Genomic DNA, 14,686 nt, shown 5'->3' on the forward strand with positions numbered 1-14,686 from the left:
TCAAATGGTTAGTCACGAGGGAATGTGGACTTCGGACTGAGAGAGGCCCCTTGACTCCAGGAAGCTGCCTTATACCGAGGCATCTGGCTGAGTATTGTCTACACCAAACTGTTTCAGCAGGGGGCCGGTTCACTGTCTCTCCGACCTTGTGGGGGGCCAGACTATATTTTGGGGAAAAAATAATGAACGAATTCCTATGCCCCACAAATAACCCAGAAATGCATTTTAAACAAAAGGACACATTCTACTCATGTAAAAACACGCTGATTCCTGGACCCTCCGTGGGCCGGATTTAGAAGGCAATTAGGCCGGATCCAGCCCCCGGGCCTTAATTTGCCTACCCATGCTCTACACATTGACTGGAAGGCTCTCTAGGACTTCAGGATGCTGAGGTGTCACAGTGGGTACATTCAGCATCCAAAATGACCCTTCCCTGGCCTTTAAGCCGCCGGGACGCTGGCAGATGCCAAGGATGCCACGTGACTGTGTATAAGCACATTAGGCCAAATTAATCACAGAAATTTGGTGTCGGGCCTGCATTCAAATCCTTGCTCAGCTGGGCAGCCTTCCATGAGTCAGCATTTACCAGTCTTAGTTCCCTATCTGCATAATGAGAACAAGAGTAACCTTCCTGGCAGAAGCAAGGGCAAAGAGGCTACAGTTCTACAGCACTGTGCATATTGAAGATTGTTATAATAAGGCGGAGGGCACTCTCCTAGGGCAGCCCCTCTGCTCAGGCTGCCACCATTGTCCCTGGATATAAGCAGCAGGGTATGGAGCCACTGAAATCACACGTTAGTAATACAGGAACTCTTGTTACATACACTTCCCCGATAACCCATATAATAAGCCCTTTTCTTAACACTGTTTGAATTAGCTGTATATACAATGGCTTCCTTTGAACACCCTTCTGAATCAATATATCCCAGCTACCTAGAGCGTTTCTGTTATTTGGTCTGTCAACACTGACTTGTTTTTAGCACTGACCAGGTGATTTTCTCGGTAACGGAAGCTTTTGCCAGTGAGAGCCCACCAGCGCCCCAAACAACTACCTCTTACCTCAGAGTATGACACAATATGAACCCTACAAACAGTCCACCAAACCTGATAGTTTGGTAGTTTGGAGCTTGCGAACTTAAACTAGAGGAGTTTACAGTCTAAAATTGTTTAACCCAATTGATTGCATTGCAGGTGTAATTTATGCTTCAAATTCCAGTACTTCTTGTATCCAAGTTGAAAAGTGTGAATAGGCACTAAGAAGGCAATGTTGTGTAGCTCTCCAGTAAATTGCCAATGGTTGCTGCATTTCTGTATAATGTGAGTTTATTTTTATTACCGCTTTTCCTATATGAAGTGGGCATCTATGAAATAGCACAACAATGTCAAAGTGCACATTAAGCATTCAGAACAACAGTATTCTTCTTTTATTCCTTTCATACTTAAAGGCGGAGGGAATCTGGTTAATTTATAGAGAATTTATATACGCCTTAGTGTGCGTCTGTGCACAGGAAAGCAAAATATGTGCAAAGAACCTTTTGAATCGAGAGGAATTTTTCGTTGGTGATGCACAATGGTGCAATTCAAGATAAAAGAATGAGTCTACATATTTGCATTTTGAAACTAGACTGTAGCTCCAGCGCGTTACACCAAAAGGTTGCCAGATCAAAATTTGAACTAAGAGACATTATTCAAAGAAGGTGCTTGGAGCAAATTCTCTCAAGTGGTGCTGCTTTGGAATTCAGGGCATCCACCATGCTTTTTGTGAGCACTGCTTTTAAATTAGGAATATAGGTCTAAATTAATAGGATGTTTCCTTAACAACAGATTTCTGTCATCTCCACAAGCTGTCGTATATGAAGTAGAGATGCAACATTTATAGGGCAATCCTATACGTGTCTACTCAGAAGTTCCATAGAACTTACTCCCAGCTAAATGTGTTTATGATTGTGACCTGACAGCATTTGTCTGCTCTCAATGACTGCCCAACAAGCATTAGTTTGATGTTCTTTGGAAAGAGTTCTCCCAAGTATGGGAGATAGCTAATGTATATTGTTACGGAAATGAAAGAGGGCGGGCGACACATCTTTGAAGTTGTTAAATGTTACAAATATTATGCCTGAATGTATCCTTTCGACTTGACAGCTCAGGGAAGATACTTAGATTTATAAATCATATAAAATCAATCCCTTTGCCAATTTCCTCCATTCTAACGCCATTTTGCCCTTGGAAAAAGGACTCTTTTCCCTGCCACCTCCCACCATAATCCTTCAAGCGTGAGGACATGTTCACACACCCCCCCCCCCGGGAAGTGCCCAGGGGTGACAAATGCTGAGCTGTTAGTTTCCAAAAGCCCATCACCAGACTTGCCCCAGGTTAGGGATGTGCAAAGGGAGCTCTATTGTCCTTTGCTGGTGGGTACTTGAGAGGTACCTGGACATGTTTTGCCTATGCTAATCTTGTTCCAAGGACTTGTCTGGACATGTCTGCCAAGGTTGAACTAGTGTAACCCCTGTCTACCCCTCCCCTTTTGTGACAAGTCAGTGATGTAAAGATGATGTATCAACGATGCTGGACGAACTGTATTCTGGGATATTGTGGAAAGTTTTAAAAGTCAATGTCGCCCCATGCTCTGGGTTCCTTACTCCTGTGAGGACCTGATGCGCAACAATAAATATCATGGTCTACTGACAGCTGTTTTGCTGGTCCAGCCAAACTGACGGCGGTTTGGCTGGAATTTCCTTCTTTTACTGACCGCATGGACCCACGGGGGACTTGTACCCCAACGAGCTGGGCTGTTGAGTAGTCTCTCACCCCAGAATTTTCCATATTAATAAGTGTAATTTGTCACAGATGCATCTCTACTAGGAAGAACTGCTTCTGAGAAACAAACAGACATTAATTGGGGGGTTGTGGAGGGGGTGCAGTCTGCAGTGGTGGCTCTGGGCAGCCCCTTCTGCACATTCATTCAGTGTGTAGAAAGGGTCATGTGTACCTTCCCGGGTTAGTCGCAGCCTCCGTTGATTAAATGGTTATATTAATAAAGATGTTTAAGAGATATTTTGCACATGTCCTGATAATGGACTTCCCACAGGAATCTAGTTGGGCGCTGTGAGAACAGGATGGTAGACTAGATAGGCATTTGGTCTGATCCAGCAGGGCTCTTCTTATGTTCTAAAGCTGATTTGACAGGAGTGGATGTAGAACAGAGGCAGAAGGACTTGTTCGGGAATGTTCAACATCTTCCAAGCAGGCACCACTATCAGAACTTAACAAAGCATAGAGCAGACAAGAACAAGGTGATAAGCACCTTGGTTGGAGAGCCTTGGTAAAAATCGCCCACTCTGATTGGAAACTAGACCTGTCAGTCACACAACAGCTATTCTTGCCCCTCTCACCCCATCTTGGTGTTTTCCTTATATGGCAAGCCATTTTCGCAGACACGCTGCCTGCAGCCATTTTGAAATGTCTCACATCCCCACTTTGTTTCTGTGTACTTTGGAGAAATCCCATGTTGGCTCCTGATTTGGAATTTGTCCAAATCTTTTGCATACCCCTGACTGGCTGGTATGCAGTATGGGTGCAGCCTGAAGCCCACTGGCAAAGCTTTAATTGATTTCAAGGAATCGCTGCTGCTCTTTTCTCATTCTTGGAGATAAGACATTTGCACATATAAAGCATGCTTTCAGGATAGCTTCATCATCAGCTCAACAGGCAGCGGTGAATGTGACAGATTAAAGTCCACCGTTGCTCACTACAACTGTTGGTTACTGGCCAGATAGCTGAATTAAAGTCTCATCCAGATAGGAATCTGGTTTAGTGCAGTTATTATACGTGGCAGTCATTCTTGTGGACTGTGCCACCTGTGATGATCACTGGTCCGTCATTGGGCCCACCAGGGATTACCATGGCCATTGCTCCTTTGTGGTTTGTGGGTGTTTGATTAGTTCACAAGTCCACAGCTCAGTGTTGTAGGGACAGCTAACGGGTCAGCAGATATATCCTGAAAGGGAGTGACTGGATGAGAATAGAACGGCATAGTCAGTCAAGGACATATAAGTTGATAAAGATATACACGGTATGGAGAAAGCAAATTGTGATAATCTTCTCTCCCCTTCCTCTTAATACTAGAACCGGGAGTCACCCAACAAAATTGTTGGGCAGCAGGTTCAGGACTGACCCAAATAAAGCTTTTCTTCAAACAAAGCACCATTCATTTATGGAATTTGCTACAAGATGTGCTGATAGTCCTGGGTTAGATAGCTTTGAAAGGAAATTTGGAAAACTGAATAGAGGATAAATCTATCCAAAGCTGCAGGGAAAGTGTGGCCCACCCATTATTCCTGACAGTAGTCCATGCTATCTGGGGCTTCTGGGAGTGGTAGTCCAAAAACACCTGGAGGACCAGAGGCTCCCCACCCCTACACAGGTGATTGTCTGGTGTTACAGTATTTGTAGAGGTGCCAAGGGAAGGAGTCATAACTAACCTGGTATCATTTATTTATTTATATTGTGTAAACGTTATTTATCTTATTTCACTCAATAATATTATGTGCACAAGATGGCTTATTAAATCATTTGTCTAAAACAAATGATGAGGAAACTTTGGCCATCTAGATTTTGTCAGCAGCAGATTCAGGACAGACCCAAATATTTATTCAAACAAAGCATGGTTCATTTATGGAATTTGCTTCAAGGTGTGCTGATGGCCCTGGATTACATGGCTTTAGAAGGAGATTAGGAAAACTGAAAGGAGGACAAGTCTGTCAGAAGCTGTAGGCCAGGGACAGGGAGACTGTGGACCTCCCACCATTCCTGATAGTTGTCGATGCTGTCTAGGACTGATAGTATTTGGATTCCAGTAATATCTGAAGGGCCACAGGTTCCCCACCCTGATCTAAAACTATTGTGTACAGAATGGTAAACACACACACACACACACACACACACACACACACACACCCCTCTTAAAATATCAATGCAGTCTACTGAAATATTATCATGTCTATGAAGCAGGAATTGAAGCATAGAAGACAAAAATCTACTGCCTGAAGACCTGGCCAAATAGAACAAGTTATAATAAGGTAAGCCTTAAGGAGCTTCCAAGTGGTCAACAGGGAGAGTACTACACAGCCCTCACAGAAGTCTGTATTCTGTATTTTGGGTGCCACTGTTAGGAAGGCCCTTCCCTCTAGTTAACTGTAGAAGCCTACCTCTCATAACTTAAGGGAGGCACCTGGAACACTTCTTCCCCACTTGAGGATTTTATTGTTATGTTCAGAGGCAGTAAGGTTAATCTCCTCCTCCCTGGTGAGATAAAGATGTATCCCAACTGAACACCAAACTTGTTCACATGGCCTAAGACCCTGCATTGCCTTTCCACTTTTCACAATAAGCTAGGTCATAGGCAGCAAGGGACAGGCCTTTTACAACTATAGCCCTAAAGCTATGGAATGACATATCACAGTACAGTGGTACCTCGGGTTACAGACGCTGCTAACCCAGAAATAGTACCTCAGGTTAAGAACTTTGCTTCAGGATGAGAACAGAAATCGCGCAATGGCAGTGCGGCGGCAGTGGGAGGCCCCATTAGCTAAAGTGGTACCTCAGGTTAAGAACAGTTTCAGGTTAAGAACGGACCTTCAGAACGAATTACCGTAAGTTCTTAACCCAAGGTACCACTGTATCGTTTGTGCTGTGAACATCTCAGCTGGTGTTTCTTCTTCTTTTCTTTTTAAAGGAAGTGGAAAAACCACTACAGTTGTCAAAGGCAGGCTGGGTTGGGCCTGTATGTCTCTCTCCAGTTCAGGTTTGATGATATGTGGAGCATTTACTGGATTTGCTGATTTCTGCTATTGTTGTCGGTATTTTGTATTTAAGATAAGCAACCACAAGCACCTCCTAGAAGCAGGAATAAATAAATAAAAAGGCACATTCTGAAAGTGAAGTGAGAAAGAGCAGGGAGCAGCTCTCACCAATGCAACCGATTCCGCATTCCCATCATGTTTTCAAAAAGGGACGCCTGTCATTTGAGAGCCGTCACGTCTTAAAATGGCGTTTTACAAAATATAAGGTACTTAATACTTCGTACAGCAGCAGCCATGCTCTCCCACGCAAGCAGCTGCCTTTGCAGGAGACAAGGGGACCGCAGCTGACCCGCCTCTTACGAAATCCTCCTTCCGCATATGCAATTCTTCCTTCCACTTCAGAGTCCTGTGATTAGTTTTATAACCTGGAGGGGAGATATAACTGGTGTGACCTTGGTAGTCATGGAAAATACAGGAAAATTAGGAAAAGCAGGGCATAAGCTTGGTGAAAAGAATTAATGGAGGCCTGGCACCTTTGTTCCAAAAAGCCATTTCTCACCAGGCAGGTACATCTTTGAACCGCAGGTGCTGCAGACGTAGCAAAAATGCTCTCAAGCCTTTTGTTAAGCAACCCAGCAGGCGCCTAGCGGAAGGAAGACTTGATTTTTTAAAAAAGGGAACAACAACAACAACCACGGATGGAACATTCAGTTAATAAACATGCACACAACACAAAACAAATGCCTAACTCCAGAACAGCAGAGTTTATTCTAGTTTTCATGGAAACCCATTTCCATAAAAGGATTTCTGGGAATAAATTAGCACTGACATTTTAATGCTGCCACACTGCTGGATGGCTCTAGGACAGGATATGACTCCTTCTGTTCTAATTGGTCGGCAGAGTGCCTTTTTCAAAGGCGGCATCCTGCATTTCTCCTCACTTAAGGCAAGGCAATAGGGGGTATTTATTAACAACCTGTCTTCTCCACAAAGAAGAGGGCAATTCAATGCAACCATTTAATCTGCAACAGTAAACAGCCCTTCTTCAGTTGCATGGAAAGACATGTATAGATAGACCTGAATTTAGCTCCACTGATTCCAGTGTGACAGACATAACTAGTGCCCACTGGATCATGGCATTTGCTGATTTAGATTTCTTGTAATGTTAGGGCAACAGCCCACGGGCACAAACCACTTTGCAAAAGCAATTCTACTTTAGCCTAACAAAACAATTAAGAAAGCATGTATTATTTTAAAGGTGAAAGCATAACGGGCACTTCCAGATGGCTCTGTCTGCAATCCATACCTATGGAGATTCATATAGAATAAGGAAATCAGGTAGTCGGCTTATATAGAAGGAAGACCATTGGTCCATCCAGCTCCATGCTACCTATACTGACTTAGTGGCTCTCTAAGATTCCAGAGGGGACACGGGTGGCGCTGTGGGTTAAACCACAGAGCCTAGGACTCGCTGATCAGAAGGCCGGTGGTTCAAATCCCCGAGACAGGGGACTGGTTCGGCAGAAGTGGCTTAGTCATGCTGGCCACATGACCCAGAAGGTGTATGCCGGCTCCCTCGGCCAATAAAGTGAGATGAGCGCCGCAACCCCAGAGTTGGCCACGGCTGGACCTAATGGTCGGGGTCCCTTTACCTTTAAGGTTCCAGAAAAGAATCTTTCTGTACCCAATCTGGGCTGTGAGTCCTGGAAGACCTGCTGCCTGCCTTGCAGGCCTTTTTCCACCTGGCCTGGGAGGGCAGGGCCCTGACTGACTCCAGCTGCAAAAGCTGAGGCTACTGAGGAAGTCAGAGACCACCTTGGCTGTCTCTTAGTGCAGACCCAGGTCATCGAGCCTGAGCTTCCACAGCTGCAGCCTGCCATGAGCCATCATGGGCAGGACTGGCAGCAACAGCACCAGATATATTCTGTGCTTATGGTGATATTATTCTAATTTATTCTAATTATGCTGTTTTAAATGTGCACTTCATATTTGAGCTCCAGTAGTAATGTTTTCTTTCCTTTTGAATTTTTTTTGCTAAGTTTGCTGTGTTAAATGTGCATTCTGTAGTTGACCTCCTTTGTAATGTTTTATTTTGATATCTTTAAAATAAAATTTTAAGTTTCCTGTGAATTATGTTGCTTTGAATGCATACTTTATACAGGTATTTGACTTTCTTCAGCAATGTTTTATTCTGGATTGTTTTATTTGATATTTTAATGTAGGTTGTAAACCACTTTGAGGGTTTTTTCTTGAAAATATAAAGTGGTATAGAGATGAAATAATAATAATAATTTAATAATAGTATCTGGGTGTTGATCTTGGGACGTTTTACGTGCAAAATGTATGCTGCTGTAAATGTCATTGTAGTAAAGGGATTACACATGTGGAAGGGAAACAAGAAAGACAATTTATTAAATTCTATATTATTACATTACAGCACAAAACAACAACTACTGTAATATACCATAATTCTCCATAAGTCAGAGCCCATTTCATCAAATGGATGTCCTTCCTTTTCAGATTTGTATGTGTTTGTAGGATGGCAGGCAGGGAGGGAGGGGCTATTATTTCAAAGTGAAGCTAAAAGGCATAACTACGCAAGAGTTAACTGTGTCACATTGCTGTGCGAAGCCCTGTTTGCCAAGCTGAATTCAATGCATACCCACAATTCAATGCATTGCCACAATTTGTTCCCTCAGGCTAAAGCCCTTGTCCTTAAAAAATCTAAGTTCATTAACACATTAGGCAAGCTTCCAAGTGGTCCATATTTTTATGATAACCTATAAATAACTGCATTTGGAAATTAACAAAAACTATTCAAAACACAGCTGTAGGTGACTTTTCTATACTTACCTTTGAAAACATTAAGTCCTTCGAGTCAATCAATTGAAATTTCCAAGGTGTAACAAAACACTTTTTTGAGGGGGGAGGCTTAAATTTGGGGAGGATTGGTGGCCTTTTCCCACCATGCAGTTGCCCTGACCTAGGATAACCTTTCGAAGAACATTCCTATGGTGCAAAAACCTCAGTCAGCTGGAAGTCTTTTCATACATACCACTTTGTTGTAACTGGGGGTAGCTCAACACCTAAACCGACTCCATAGGAATGTAATCCCTGCAACAAACTCTGTTTTTGCCTTGTGTGGCTAGATTCCACCAAGGTAAGTGTTTACTGCATTCCACACACACCCTTTTGCTTAGTGAATATTCAAGAGGTACAGACTCCCCACACTACCCCAAATAAATCCTACCGTTTATTTACTTTCATTTCACATTCTGACCAAAAACAAAAATCTAGGTGACTGATTTAATAAGGGGCAACAAAGGCAGAGTGTTTTCTATTGTGGTTCTGGATCGTGCTCTCAAGATGGCTCTGCCTAGTCCCATTTTTATCTGTCTTTCGGCAGGAAGTGAAAACTTTTATTTCAATGGGCTCTTTATATTGACAAGATTTAAGACATATTTGCTTTTTATCTTGCTGCTCATAGTATTTGACTTGTTTTTACTGCCGTTTTCAACAGAATCCAGTCAGCTGCTTACTTTGATAATCTTTTAGAAGAGCAGGGTCCATGCGATTGGAAATCCATAATGGTATCAACAAAGTGAGCACAACTATCAAAACCGATCACATAGGAAAGGAGCTGCTTTGGCTCACTCAATGGGCTCGATCTACTCTAGAGGAATATTTCCCAGAGGATGAGCTGCTGAACCAGACCAAAAGCCTGTCTAGCCCAGTTCCCTGTGGGAGTGACATCAGCTGATTGACAGGTGGACATTGTTTCAGGAAAATGGCCTTGTGAACCCAACTGGACCCCATGGCAGGTGAAAATAGGCACGTGGACCAGAGGCTCTCTACCCCTGGCCTAGAACTTCAGCTTTTATCTTCACTATTTGACTCTTCTCATTAATCATGTGGGCATCCTCTTGGCCCTAGTGGTACCTTTCTTGACATGTGGTATACCATCTAGCTGAGCTTCTAATATTGTGGTTTTAAGCAACCCCCAAGTGTTTTGCAGATGTGGCCTTGTGGCTTTCCCTTTCAACTTCCTTTTTACCAATTCCCTCATTTTTGGGAAGTTTCCTCTTTTGAAGTCAAATGTGACCGTGTTAGGATTCTATGCAGGGTTTGGAATTGTCCGTTTACATATATATTGAATTTTGAAATATATTGAATTTTATAGCACTATGGTCTTTGTTCCCAATCACTTCAACAACCCTTACATCTCACACCAGGTCCTAGGCACCAACTTAAAATCAAGTCTCTTGCAGCAAAAACAATGCACCTGCTGCCTGAAGAAACTGCTTCACTCTGCTTAACAGTAGTTCCAGCTCTGGGACCACTCAACATATTTATATATTTCAGGGAAACTCAGGCCCCTTTTCCACATATGCCCAGTCATGTAGGAGGTGCTTCCCCATGGTGTAATCTGACATTGCTGGGAAATGTGTGTCAATGCTGCAGCCTTACAGGTGGAAACAACCTGATGGGCAAATTGTAAAGCAAGCACAACCCAGTAGGAATTACTCCTAAACTACTTTGGTGGTATTTAAGGGTGCAAATATTAATGGGACACAGTTCAATTGAAAGAAGCACTTTAGTGTTCTCGGCCTTACTGATTTGGACCACTGTGCTCATGAACAGGAATTTTTAGAATGGGAGCCCTACAATGTAAGTCAACACTCATATTATCATCCTGAAGGACTCCGCTGTATGATTCTGTTTAACAAAACAAGGACTACCAGTACCCAATCTTGTGTCATACAAGATTGATTATTACTATTATTATTACTTTACTCAGTTCCAGGTACTGTTTATTATGCACTCTTGATTCCAAAACATCTTTGTTTCCTCTTATGCATTGGTGCCTCAAAGTAGCCTGATTGTTTTTTACATCTACGTGTTGAATTCAATGAAACAAGAGAATTGAAACAAAATTAAGGGGGCAGGATGGAAGATCTGTTCCTTTATAACACAGCAAAATTCCTGCATGCCGTGATGCCTTTTCAGTGCAATCATATCTGCCTCTTGCAGGGCTGTAGCCATCTCCAAGGCCAGAGCAAAGGGTTAAGAGATCTTAAGGACCACCCATCTATCTATTGCATTTATATTTCACCCATTTCTCAAGAAGCTCAAGGTGGTGCACATGGTTCTTCCCCCTCCTTATTTCACAACAACTCTGTGAGGTAGGTTAGGCTGAGAGGCAGTGACTGGCTCAGGGTCACCCAGTGAGCTTCATGGTCAAGTGGGGATTTCACTCTTGGTCTCTTGACTCCTAGTCCAACATCCTAACCATTACATCAGACCACATGCAGGACACGAGGGAAATAACTCTCTCTCACTAATATTCCTCAGCTGCTGGTATTCAGACACAGGCTCTCTCTGATCCTGGAGTTACCATACACCTAGAGGTTTTAGTGATTAAGTGGTATGTAAATTCTATTAAATAAGAATCATTCTATCAAAAATAAACAAAGTCCTTCATTCACTTGTCTACCATTTGAAAGCTGTCTAGGTAAGCCTCTGATCACAGTGTAATGTTCAGGGGAGTTTGCTACAACCCCCTGATCATTTCGGCTGTCGTTTTCTTCATCTTTCAGCAAGATTGAAATCCTAATGATTTGATCTCGACTGCTTTCTTTCCGACCATATCCATCACCTAAACAGAGATGATTTCTGATTTGTCTGGTTACATCGTTTATTTATTTTTGATGGTTGCTCAGTGTCCAGATTATTGTGGGGGGCAGGGGAGAATGAAGCTAATACCACTGACAAGATCCAATCCCTGGTTCACTCCTGCTTTAGCCAATTTATCACTCTCATTCACACACATGACCTTCTAAAAACAGTAGTTAAGGCAGCTGATATAAATGTTAAGGGGATTCTGTGGAAAATACGTCTCCCTTAATCCAAGCACTGGGACCATCCCTTTGTAAAGAGCTGAAGTAGAGTTTTTCAAGCAAAGGCCTGCAACCTTTTATTATTGTAATCTCAGGAGAAGTGCATCTACTCCTCAGCATTCTGTGATCTATCAGAAAATTCAGCTTTCTTTGTTTGACTTTGTGTTTATTGTGGTAACTTTGCACTTTCATTTTTCTGAAGAAGGCTGCTTCCCTATTTTTGTGTTCCACATTTGCATCTGTGGCAGACTGCATCTCTCTGTCCTTCCCATTTTGTCACACTCACATACTGGCAAAGTCTTCTAAGTAAAGGTACATGGCACTGATCCCCCCCCCCCCTTATTGGTCTGATCTCAACAAAATTACCAGATGTCCCTTACATCACTGAGTGAGGATGAAAGGGCTGATATAGGGGGGTGATCTCAAACAATGATTCATTTGAACTGATGTCAAGTCCATGCCTGCACACCCTCTTCCCTGGAAGCTGTCATCCCAGATGTGTGTGGACTGTAGTTACGTGATGCATCTAGCAAAGCTTCTGCCTGTTGGTAGGGATGCGACCTCTGAAGGATATTTCCCCATCTTTAGTGGGAATGCTCTTGGGTTTCATTACTTTGGTCTCAAGTCTGTCATGAAACATCTAAAATAATTCTATCACCTGTTCAGGCTTCCTCACAACTGTCATTATTGAAGTCTTGATAACAGGAAAGTGTGTTGCTCTGAAGAACTTTTGACATGGATGCTAGCTGGTGCTAGGATTCCAATAAGCCAGCAATGGAAAACTTTGAAAAATTGACATTTATCTTTGTGGCATAAAAACTTATGAACTTTGGTTATTGGAGGGAAAAAGAACACATAAATTTCAGGTCTCCAGAGGGATAGAGGACCCAGAATGCTTCAGTGTTATCTGGTAGGATTTTATTTCTTATGCTTCAGATTCCAATGCCCAACAATCATCCATGCCAGCTCAAGAAATATATATTGGTGTGCTACTATGGCATGATGTAATAGCCCGCTACTGTACTTTTGGGCTGTCAGTAATGGTCATTATGCTTCAATAATTTTTTTTATATAAAAAAATATGAATATTTGGTTGGGCACATGAACGGCAATTAAAAAATAAACAAATCACATGCTGCAGGACTGAGCCATGGTATTGAAAATAGGAACCAAGGTTGGGATTGAGATAAGAAAAAAAACCTGCTCCTTTTCCTTATGGGGTACCCAAGAGCCCATATAGAGTCCTTTTGTAGGTTCTCTATAGGTAGGAGAAAATAACAGAGACCAACCAGAGAATATTGAGAAGCAAAGCAGCTAGTAAACCTGATTTTTATTGAAGCTGTTGCAACAGGGTGCTCCCCCACACGCAGGAGAGAGGAGGACCCAGAACAAAGGTGTGACCACCCTTACATAGATATTTTAAATTGCCCACCCTGGAGTCCAAGACCACCCCCAGAAACATCATACATACATCAGAGAAGCGGTGTAGCCCAAGTCCACCCCCCAGATACATCATACCTACATCACAGAAAAGGCGGTCTACAACAGAAATCTGAGTGCATTATCTCCTGTCTGGCAAGTTACCTGATTGCATTATCTGGGTTTTGGGCACTCTTTTGTTATTATAACTACTTAATTCCTGAATCTAGGTCACAGGTCACAGGCTCACACCCTGTTCGTATCTTGAATGTGCCCTTAAGACAGGATTTGTGAGGAAAGACAATGGGGAAGTTTCCCACTTTGACCTTGCAGAGAAATTGAGGTCAGTTTGTTTAGGACTTAATCTGTGGGGTTTCAGGCATGTGGTTTATATATACAGTTATGAACATTTAATTTTTTTATATATGACCTTAAAATTCTTAGAACAGGATCATCTCAAATTAAGTATTGTGGTTTCAAGTGACTTATTTGTAAGACTTTAAAATAGATTTATTATTTGTGATTTCTCTGTCCTACAATGAGCAAGTTTCAATCCCACAATAATCCTGCGAGGTAAAATAAATGAAGAGAGAATGACTTGCCCACCAAGGTCTTACAACAGGTAAAAAGGAACTAGCATGCAAGAAACATAATTAGAGAACTGTTGGATCAGACCAAAGGCCCATCTAGTTCAGTTTCCTGTTCTCATAGCAGCCAACCCTACGCCCGTAGGATGCCAGCTAGGGCATGAGCACAACTGCACTCCCCCTACTTGCGCAACTGGTCTTTAGAGGCCTCCAACGCGGGTGAAACATAGCCATCATGGCGAGTTGTTGATAGCCTTATCCTCCAGTTATTTGTCTAAACCACCCAAGTTGGTGGCCATCCAGTTTCCTTCAACTATACACCTCAACTCACTACTATTGGACATACACTTTAGACCACCGGTTCTTAACATGGGGGGTTGGGTAGAAGTCACATGCCCCTTTGAGAATCAGATGAAAGCTATAGATCCTCTCCCCGGAAAAAAATGCACTTAAAGCACATACACATTTTGCATACAATTCATTTTATTGCATTGGAATTATCTGTGGAATGCTCTCCCTAGAGAAGCTCGCCTGGAGCCATCATTATATGTACCGGTATTTAGGTGCCAGGCAAAAACATTCTTTATCCAGGCCTTTGGTCATTAAACCATCTATGGCAATGGTTTCCAACTGGTGGTCCGCAGACCCCAGGAGGTCCACGTAACCCACCCAGGGGATCCATGGCACCATTCAAATAACAAAACTACCTTAGAGATAATATTTTCAAAAGTATGGGGCCCACGGCTTGGCTTTTAAAAATCAGGGTCTGCAGTACGTAGCTAATTGGGAATCACTGGTCTATGGCATTTTAAATATGTGTGTGGGGGGATGTTATTAAGATTCCCCCCGTTATTGTTTTATTGTCTTTTATTATTATGCAATGCAAATTCTGTTTTTAATGTTGTACACCGCCCTGGGATCTTCGGATAAAGGGCGGTATATAATTTTAATAATAATAATTGGAGCGGGTTCACTGAAG

At 42.6% G+C, this 14,686-nt stretch overlaps 1 long non-coding RNA gene across 1 annotated transcript; it reads right to left on the minus strand.

The window, feature by feature from the left end:
* Positions 1-3,967: 3,967 nt before the first annotated feature.
* LOC308471822 lies at positions 3,968-7,285 on the minus strand. Its single transcript, XR_013983164.1, has 3 exons — positions 6,338-7,285; positions 5,973-6,229; positions 3,968-4,014 (listed from the first exon to the last, which is right to left on the minus strand). It is a non-coding gene; the product is annotated as an uncharacterized lncRNA (long non-coding RNA).
* Positions 7,286-14,686: the final 7,401 nt, after the last annotated feature.

Source organism: Podarcis pityusensis (genome assembly GCF_964106645.2).
Source record: "Podarcis pityusensis genome assembly, chromosome: 2".
Classification (NCBI taxonomy): domain Eukaryota; kingdom Metazoa; phylum Chordata; class Lepidosauria; order Squamata; family Lacertidae; genus Podarcis; species Podarcis pityusensis.